The sequence below is a fragment of the Phyllobates terribilis genome, unplaced genomic scaffold (assembly GCF_046119375.1).
Source record: "Phyllobates terribilis strain yellow unplaced genomic scaffold, ASM4611937v1 Scaffold_350__1_contigs__length_1981717, whole genome shotgun sequence".
Taxonomy (NCBI): Eukaryota; Metazoa; Chordata; class Amphibia; order Anura; family Dendrobatidae; genus Phyllobates; species Phyllobates terribilis.
Genome location: NW_027363110.1, coordinates 1,326,204 through 1,337,143, shown reverse-complemented (window position 1 = coordinate 1,337,143; position 10,940 = coordinate 1,326,204).

The following is a 10,940-nucleotide window of genomic DNA, read 5'->3' as shown; positions in this document are numbered from 1 at the left end:
AGCAGAAAGCTGCCATCCAGCCTGTCATCCCGCAGACACTGAGAAGAGTACGCATGCTTGCGCTCTGCAGTGTCTGGCTGTGACGGCATCCAGATGAGCCGAGGTTATGTCCAATGAACTCAGCTCACCTCATGCACGTCACTGACAGCGTGGGAAAATTCTGCTGCGCTAAGCGCTTCAGCGTGAGAATTCTCTCAAGCTCGCCGCATGCGCAGGAGAATTCTCCCACGCTGTCAGTGACGTGCATGAGGTGAGCTGAGTTCATTGTCGGCTCATCTGGATGCCGTCACAGCCAGAAACTGAGGAGCGCAAGCATACCTGCGCTTCTCAGTGTCTGCGGGATGACAGGCTAGATGGCAGCTTTCTGCTGCGGTCCAGCCCGTCATCTCGATGTAGCAGAGCTGGAGCTATCCTGGGAACCATGGAAAAGTAAGGATGATGTTGCTTTATTATTTTTCTTTTATTGCAGGAGATCGTTGGCTTCAGCTGGAATGGGCGTGATGGTAAGTATGGTTTAATTTAGAACAATAAAGAATTGTGTGTTTATTTCAATTAAAGGACTTTATTCTGGGTGTTTGTGTTTTTTTGTAACTTTGACTATGGGGTTAGCAATGGGGGTGTATTATAGACGCCTCTCCATTACTAACCTGGGCTTGATGTCAGCTGGCATTATAAGCTGACATCAACCCCAGCCCTATTACCCCACTGCCACCGCTACAGGGCAGTGGGAAGAGCGAGGCTATGTGCCAGAATTGGCGCATCCTATGGATGCGACATTTCTGGGGGCGGCTGACGGCTGGTGTTTCTAGCCTGGGAGGGTGCCAATATTCATGGCACCCTTCCTGGGCTATTAATATCAGCCCCCAGCTGTCTGCCTAGCCTTTGCTAGTTATTAACATAGGGGGGACCCCACGTCATTTTTTTGGGGAGGTCCCCCATTTTAATAGCTAGAAAAGGCTAGGTATTCAGCTGGGGGCTGATATTAGTAGCCTGGGAAGCTCCGTGGGTATTACCCCCTTCCCAGACTTCAAACATCTGCCCCAGCCATGTGCTTAACCTCCGCTAGAGCCTAAAATTACGGGGAACCCCACGCCAATTTTTTTTTTAATAAATCCTTTATTTTAACACTAAATGACAAGTACAGTAACCAACACTATCACTGTACTTAGAAACATGTCAGTCACATACATAATATCTATCTAATCTATGTGTGATGGTCTATCTTTCTGTTCTAAATTGTCGGGTACCGCTGCTGAATTGCCGGCCAGCTTTTTTAAAGAGACAGTGCATGAAAACACTATTTTTTTAAATAAATCCTTTACACTAAATGACAAGTACAGTAAGCAACACTGTCACTGTACTTATTATATATGTGACTGACATGTTTCTATCTATCTAATCTATGTGTGAAGCTCTATTCTTTCTGTTCTAAATTGTCGGGTACCGGTGTATGCCGCTGCTGAATTGCCGGCTTTTCATGTTTCACTGTGAGCACTGTTCCCATCGATTTGGGCAACCACCTCCCCCAATACATTCTACATTATTGTTAGTTGTTTTCCTTCATGTAGAATTAACCTACAAGGAAAGAAAGGGTTTATTTTCATTCCGATATTTGTGTCCCATTGACTTGCATTGGTTTCCGGTATCGGAATCGGCGATATCCGATACTTTTTGAGTATCGGCCCGATCCAATCCGATCCGATATTTCCTGATATCGGAAGGTATCACTCAACACTACTCATGAGCGATGACATTACTAAGTTACTGACGTTATCGGTTGTGAGACATAACCGGGAGTGACCTATGAAGCATGGTTCTCAAAACGACGCTCCATAGCTTGCTGTACAGAATCGTTAGATGTCGTGGGAACCCCAATGGGTCACGTCGCAGGTGCAGAGATTGTAATTTAAAAATAAATTGGCGAATGAGCGAGAGTTTCTTCCTTTTATTTATTTAACTTTCCTTTTATGTCTTTCAGGTTCCCATTTTTGGACTTCTTCTGATTGGCTGGATTACGTTGGATCTTCATGGTTTTTTTTTTGCTTTTTAATAAATAGGTGAACGAGGTGTGGGGGAGTGTTCTTTAAAATAAACTATGTTTTCCTGTGTGTGTGTGTGTTTTTGTTTTTTTTTATTACTGGGTTAGTAATGGGGATGTCTGATACACACCACTCCATTACTAACCCTTGGTTTTGATGCCAGCTGACATTACAAGGCTTAAAATGATGAATCCCGTCACTCACGTGGTTGATTAAAAGTTCTTTTTAATGGAGGTCCACATACAAAACATTTCAGCCCATCCCAGACTTTTGTCAATCATTACATTACAAAGCTGACATCAACCTGATAAAACTACTACCCCAATTGCCACTGCACCAACGCAATCAGGAAAAGCCAGCAAAGAGCCTGAGTTGGCGCATCTCATTGATGCGCCAATTCTGGGGTAACTGCAGGCTTTTATTTTTAGGCTGGGAAAGGGCCAATATCTATGGACCTTCCTATCTTGTTAATACAAGAGCACACCTCTGTTCTTTACAAAGGCTGGTTATAAAAAGAAGGGGGGAACCCACATCATTTTTTTTTATTTATTTATGATATGCATGTGTCTTTGGGTGCATTTGCGCTGTGAAAACACACGTTACAAAGTGTGTTCTTTTTTTACTGCAGTGCTGTGGGAAAGTTCTCACCGCACATGCGTTAATGTTAGTGAGGTGAACAGAGTTCATTGGATAAGGACTCCGATGACCTTTCTGCCAGCACACTGAGGTGCGCAAGCTTGCACAGCTAATTGTCTCTGCAGGATGGCAGACTGTATAGTCGTATCTTGCGATAATACAGCCTGCCATCTTGATGTAGCAGACCTAGACCTGTCGTGCAACAAATGGATGATTTTATTCACGTCAGGGACAGGTGAGGATGATGATGCTTTGTTATTTTATTTCAATTGACATCGGCTTCAATGGAATGGGTGTTATGTTATTAGTTAAATTTAGATTTATTAAAGGAGTCTGTGTGTTTCTTTCAAATAAATTAACTGATTCTGGGTATTTAAAAATTGAACGGCACTCGCAAGGTCCGAGAGCCGTGTGATTTTTTTTTCTCGCACCCATTGACTTGCGATTTTTTTTCTAAGTCCGATTTCAGCTGTGAAAAAAATCACAGATGAGCGGTAACTCATAGATTAATATTGGTCAAAGTAGAATCCAATTTTTTATCGGATTGCACTCGTTCGTTTTCCTTGAAAATGAATGTGAGATAAAACATTTCCCTGCCTGGTTTTAAAAAATGTTTTACCTCAAAGAAAGAATTTTTTGTGATCCAGTCCTGTAATGTCTGTAGACTCTTTTGCGTCTCCCCCTTCCCAGGAGCTGTGGAATTAACTGTCCATGTCCCTGTACCGTCAGACAAAGCCATTACACACTACACAGCAGGGGCCCATTTATAAGATTATCTCAGCACAGGAACATTTTATTTAAACACATCTAATTGTGGAATTTATTATTATCAAGATCTATTGATTAAAATGAACTTTGCAGGTAAACCCCTTTAAGTTTTACTTTGGCTGTGTTCACACATGTTGTGTTTTTCAGCTTCAGAAAACTGCATCAAAACACAATCTCTGGCAGGAAATCAGCTGCGTCAAAAACGTTTTGCTGCGTTTTTTGATGCATTTTTTGTGAGTTTTTTCAGCGATTTTTTTCATTGTCCTGTCTCTATTTATGCATGTACATAAAGTTCTGTTAAAAAAAAAACCCCATTCTATTTCACCATCAAAAACGCTGCTGCAAATTTTGGTGCATTTTTTCAGCATTTTTTTCACCATTGTATAAGGATGTGATTTTCCTCCAAAATATCAGTAATTAATGGGGGCACTCTCCTACACCTCTACTGAGGTCTGATATTAACTATTAACATCAAACTTGACTATTAATAATTAATTTCCACTAACGTTATCTGTGCCTTATACTATATACCAACTGAGACAAAACCGTGTGCTAATAAAAGGTATTTATTACACAAAAGTCTACAGTTAATATACTACTAGGTATCACACTAACACAGTACACAAAACGGATTCACAATTTCCAATTACCTAATATATTTTCCACCCACGTTTGCTAATCACTCATGCAATATCGGCCCACCCAACTATACCAACTTTGCCTATATATATCTATCAATATCTAGGAGGGTTAGTACAGGGTATGTAGGGCTAGTAAGTAAAGAAGTTACAGGGGAAGAGAGATACTCAGCCATGTGTTGTTATGTCCATCCTCAAGAGTCTAAGGGGCCTTAGCACATGTGCATTCTGGGTTTTTAAGTCCAGCCAGTGTCCAGCTTCATGTCACAGGAAATGATGTATTATTCCCTGCCCACTGGCTAAGATCTTTGTTCATGTCCAACCATACTCGCAAAACCTGATTTAGCACATGGCTGGACATTCTATTGAAACCTCCTCCAGCAGCAAACAGACTGAAACACATGGGGAGATGTGGGGCCAATATATACATGTATACTTATCTGCAAGCATGGCTAGCATGCAGATACGTATATACATGTACAACCTGAGACACTTCCCTTTACAACTACCCATTATTTCCCATGGGTGAAAAAACACTGACAAAAATGCTGAAAGTGACATGCTCTATTTTCCAAAAACCCAACCAAGGCACAAAATACACAACAACAAAAAAGCATGATGTGTGAACAGAGAATTCTGGTTTCTCATAGACTTTGCTGGTACTGCAAAACACAGCTGAAAATTTGCATAAAAATCTGCAGCAAAAAATGCTAAAAAAACACAACATGTGTGAACATAGCTTTTAAGTGAAGTTTAACTTATACTTATTATATGTTGTCAAAATTACTCACAAAACGTCGCTTTCAAAAGCCACAAAAGACGACGGAGGGGTTTCCTCATTTCTTGTGAATTTCTTTCTGTAGAAACATACAAATCAAGGTCTGTGTTAAGAGTCAAAGTGAAAAGAAAAATACTATTTTAAATGATAAAACCATCAAGGTAGAGGGAGTTGTACTTGCAAATGTGGAGTGAAGAAATGTTCATTGTTCTCATGGGTCTTAATTCACCAACAACTACTTGGATATTGCATTTTACCTAACCAGGTGGGTGTCAAAAAGGGCAGATAGACACCTACACCATCACAAGACCCTACAATTACCATGTAAGGCAGCACCCACCACTTCCTCACTGATACCTCAGATGCCTCTCCTAGATAAGAGCAGTCTATGCGGTATGCAATGTATCGTCCTTCAGGGAGCGCTTCTTCCCAGACCATTTCAAGGTCTCCAGCATATCCAACTCCTTTTGAGTACCAGCCTACTGCTCCAATCATGCATTCCCCGTCACCTCTTTTGCCATACTTACGGATGCAAAGTCTGCTTCCAATATCACGGGCTGGAGTGACTTGTAAGTTTCGTAATTGTGAGATCACAGATGTCTATGCAAGCACCGTGTAACGCATGTTACACGAGTCTTGAATGGTGGCTCAAAAAAAGATGAAGAAGCATCGACTTCAATATCATCATAAGAAGCGTCGACACAAGTTTGCAAAAAGGTATGAAAAGTGAACTGTAGAAGATAGGAAACGGGTGGTTTGCAGCTATGGGACAAAAGTCAATAGACTAGGCTATGATGGGTGAAAATGGGTCTGGAAGAAACAAAGGAAAATGGGGCTAAAGGATGGAGAAATTGAAGGAACTGTCAAGTTCGGTGAAGGAAGTCTGATGATATGGGGTTGTTTCACAGCTAAAGGCGTTGGATACTTTACCAGAATCGATGGTGGTCTCAATGCTGAGCTATATGTGAGTATCCTACAAGACTAATTACTTTGTACACTCGAGTACCATCGGTATGAAAAGGACAACATAGTGTTCCAGCAGGACAACGACCCAAAGCATATGTTGAGATTGGCAAATAAATGGTTCAATGACAATGAAGTCGAAGTGCTGGATTGGCCCCCACAGACCTCAGACCTTAATCCAATTTAACACTTGTGGGTAGAATAGAATAAAAAACTATATACATATCCAAGCGAGTCGAAGAGCATGCACCAACTGGGAACATGTAAAAGAGACCCGGAATTAGATGTCGGTCAAGACATGTTTGAATCTGATCGAGAGCATGCCCAGAAGGATTCAGGCAGTGTTGAAAGCCAAAGGTGGATTTACAAAATACTAATAAAATAATAAAAAATTGTACTTAGATTTTTAGGAGCAAAACAGTAACAGTGCAGTGACATGACAAGAATCTGCATAATTAATCATATGCCAAATAGTTGCAACTCAAGTTTATATATGAGATAGACAAGATGATTGTCTATAAAATGAGGGTAGTCTCACAATAAAATAAGTAGTGGATGGTGAGATATGGAGCCTGAAAGTCAAAAGTTCAAAAGATTGATACTCTTTTGCTCTTCACTGTATTCATGTGCAGTTGGTGGTTCTGGCGATGTATTCAATTAATAATGATGGTCCCAGTGCTATATTCAATTACCGATTATGGTTCTAATAATGAATTAGTGTATTAATGGTTGTTTTGGTGCTGTATCTAAGTACTAATGAGGATGCTGGTGCCATTCATGTACTGATGGAATGTTCTGGTGATGTATTCATTTAATGATCATGGATCTGGTGCGGTCTTCCCTCATTAAACACAAATTAAACAATTAAAGAAAATTTGGTATGTCCACATCCTTAAAAGTCTGATCTATCAAAATATAAAAAGAACTAACATATGCAGTAAAGAGAAAAAAAAATAGAAGAACTACTTTTTTTTGTCACCACACCTCTTACAGCAAAAAGCCATCCAAATGTATGCACCCTGAATTGATAGCAATAAATATTTCAACTTACTGTGCAAAAAACAGCCCTCACATAGCTTCATAGATATATTTTTATTGTTCTAACAGGTCCTTAAAAAAGCATCACAAGCTAAATGTTGTTTTTTTTTAACAAAAATAAGAATCTCTGAACGTTTAGGATTACTGTAATCACAAAGACCTGGAGAATCATGTTCACACGTCACTTTTACCACATAATGAATATCTTAAAAGCAAAACCTAAAAAACAATGATGGGATTGTGTTTATTCACTGCAGGTATACCATGAACTGCTGGGAGGGGTGCCACTTGAATTTTCGCCTTGGGCACCAAAAAAAAAAGCTAGAATCAGGCCTGTCCCCACAGACGTTAGGAAGCTAACCGATTCAAGCCAAAATCACCGGGTTTAGCCAACTTCTATCTCATGAGTCTGAGGGCATTTAGAATTAAATAACTCTTTGATCGCTGGGCATCAAAACAGCTCAGACCCCAAGTGATAAAGTCACAATATGATGCTGTTTTTCAGTTACAGTATGGTGGTTCTAAAATCATGTTATAAAAGTATAATTTAGTAACTATATGGCAGTATTAGTTACGGTATTAACCACACATGGTATAGAGAGATTCAGTAATGCTATGGTGGTATGTGGTGGTACTGTTCAATCACTATAGTTGAGGATTTCTGTCCTTTAACCCTTTCACGACCTTGGGATTTTCCGTTTTTCGCTCCCCTTTTTCCCAGAGGCATAACTTTTTTATTTTTTAATATGTCCCTGTGATGGTTTATTTTTTCTGGGACGAATTGTAATTTTGAACGACATCATTGGTTTTACAATGTCGTGTACTGGAGAAAAAGGAAAAAATTCAAAAGTGCGTCAAAATTGCAAAAAAAGTATAATTCTACACTTGTCTCTTGGTTGTTGTTTTTTTTTACCATGTTCACTAAATGCTAAAACTGACCTGCAATTATGATTCTCCAGGTCATTATGAGTTTGCAGATACCAAACATGAATAGGTTATTTTTTTTAAAGTGGTGAAATAAATTCTAAAGTTTGTAAAAAAAATTATAATGGCGCCATATTCCGAGACCCGTAGCGTCTCCCTTTTTCAGGATCTGGGGCTGGGTGAGGGCTTATTTTTCGCACGCTGAGCTGAAGGTTTTATTGATAATATTTTTAGGTAGATATAATGTTTTAATTGCTTGTCATTACGTTTTATTGCGATGTTGCAGCGACCAAAATAACTTAATTCTGGTGTTTTGTTTTTTTTTCTCGTTACACAGTTTACCATTTGGATTAATTCTTTTTATATCTTGATAGATCGGGCGATTCAGAATGCAGCAATATATGTATATTTTAGTTTTATTATTCATTTTTTTTGAATGGGGCAAAAGGGGGGTGATTTGAACGTTTATATTTTTAAAAAAAAACAAACATTTTTTTTTTACTTTTTTCTGGCCTTAATAGTTTCCTTAGAAGAATTGAAGGTGCTTTCATCCGATCACTTGTGCTACACATGGTTAAAATGATCATCTGCTATGAGCGATGGCCAACGGGTAACGCTCATGGCAAATCGGCACATGATCCTGCTAAAAAACAGATTGCAGTAAAAAAGAAAACAATTTAAGACATTCCCGTCCTTATTTGAATGAACTATTTTTGCATTGTATCTTTTCATTTTTTATCGCCCCTAACAAATCCAAAAACAGGTATAACTACCAGACATGTGAACATAGCCTTACAATACAATGTAACGAATGATAGTCGTATTTAGTGCTTACGTTGGCTGCACCTCCTCCTCACTGTCGTCCTCAATAATTGGACGCTTTCTGCCTCTTATTCTGGACGTCCTTCCTAAAATATATAACAAAACTGATTATGATTCTCATTCACCTCCAGATTTACACATCATCAGAGAAGCAGTCTCCACCTCTCACCATGGAAGAAGCAGAACCTATTACACACTGTAGGGATAAAATTATTGGGACACATACACATTACTCCTGGAGGAAATTTTATGACATTCCTTTTTAAATCCAGGGTCATTAACATGGAGTTGATCTCCCTTTGCAGCTAATAAAGCTTCCACTCTAAAAAAAAAAATTGGGGATATTTCTGTGCAATTTGTTGTCCATTCTTCCAGAAGAGCAGTTATCAGGTCAGACACTGATGTTGGACAAGGGGACCTGGCTTGTAATCTCTGGTTAATCCAAAAGGTATCTATCTGATGGAGTTGAGGTTAGGTCTCTTGAAGGGTCAGTCATGTTCTTCCACACCAAACTCACCCAGCCATGTCTTATTTGAACTTTCATGAACTGACTTGTGACAACATATGACAGCAAGATGCTGAATTCAGGGAGCTCTTTAGAACGAGCCATTTTATCACAACTGTTCGCACAGGCAGACTACATGCTTAGATGCTGGATTTTATACCCATGGCAATGAACCAAAAGAGAAAACCTTAATTCAATGATTAAGAGGTGACTTTTCATACTTGTTCACACAGTGTGTAAAGCTTCCTTCACATGTACATGTTTTCAGCACGTGTGGCATTCGCTTTCACATGCACTGAAGACACGTATGCACACATACCTATCATAATCTATGGAGATCTTTGCATGAGACCCGTCCGCATGGATTACAAGGGCCAATACACATTTCTGGCTCCGTGTGAAACATCCTTGTGACAACCGTGTGCTGTACATGTTTAACACTGCAAAGTATAGGAGAAGCTTTGGAATTGATATTTAAGTCATGGTGGAAAAAAAATGAATTGCACACGGATGGAACACTGATGGCACACGGATGACACACTGATCCAAAATACTTATGACACCGGTACCATTTTTCCAGTACCGGTATTATATGGACATGTGAAGGGTGGTTTAGTCAAAGGAATCTGTTAAACATGTCGTCGGTCGGGTAACAAACCCTGAGCTGGAGGTTTTCAGGAGGCAGACACAGAGCTTTTCCCCAGGATATTGTAACTTACTTTTTCCTCTCCTTGTAACAAGAACCATAACCTTTCTAATATTTCGACATAGCCGCAAGAGGGCTTGTTTTTTTGCAGAACACAACTTATTCTATGAAATAAGTGGAAACGGTGAGGAAAAAAACTGTAATTCCACATTTTCTTTTTCAAGGTTTTGTACTAGCGCCGCTTACTTTGTGGTAATCAGGTGGTGATCTGTTACCTTTGCTCTATGGGTCAGTATGGTTACGGGATCCCAAATCTATATATTTCTATTCATGATTTACTAATTAAAAATAAAATAAAAACATTTACAAAAACAATTTGGCTTTTGTCACCATATTCTGAGAGCCATATATATATTTTTTTAAAGTGGTCATCCGGCAGTCAAGGTAACCCTTCGTCAATGTGCATTCATACTGCACGGTGGCCCCATGTTCATTAGAACTGATGGCCATTATGTTAAAGTCTGTTACATGTCACCATCACACTTGACAGCGGTATTAACCCCATAACGCCCAATGACGGACACTGCACGGCATGAGCAGGTGTAAGTTAATGCTCCTTGCCGTGCAGTGTCCGTTATGGCTTTAAACTGTCACAGCGTGTAAACACGCAGTGACAGATAAGTGCGGACAGCTATCTGTGACAGCTGAGCAGCACAAGATGGGGTGCAGGGAGCCATATGGTCGGTCCGCACACCTAGATCGCTGCGATCGGTCAGTCAATCTGACTGACCGATCTCAGCATGATCGTGCAGAAGATGCTGAAATATCAGCGTCTCCAGCCCGATCAGTGCCGGAGTTCAGCACCGCCAGTGGCTGAGCTCCGGCACTAAACAGCTAGTAGCCGTGTCAGCACCACCCCTGGCTGTTAACCCCCTGACAGATCGGTGGCCCTGCGATGTCGTGGGGCCCAATCATTGCCATGGTGACCAGGGGTCGTCATGACGACCCCCGGGTCACCAAGCTACGGAAAGCTGCTGAAACCATGCTCACAGCATGGGCTCAGGAGCTTTCACTAAAGGTATAATGAATGCACTGCAATCTAGTACATTGCAATACATTATACCTGTGATCAAAGAGAAACAAGTGAAAGTCCCATAAAGGGACTAAGTAAAAAGTAAAGAAT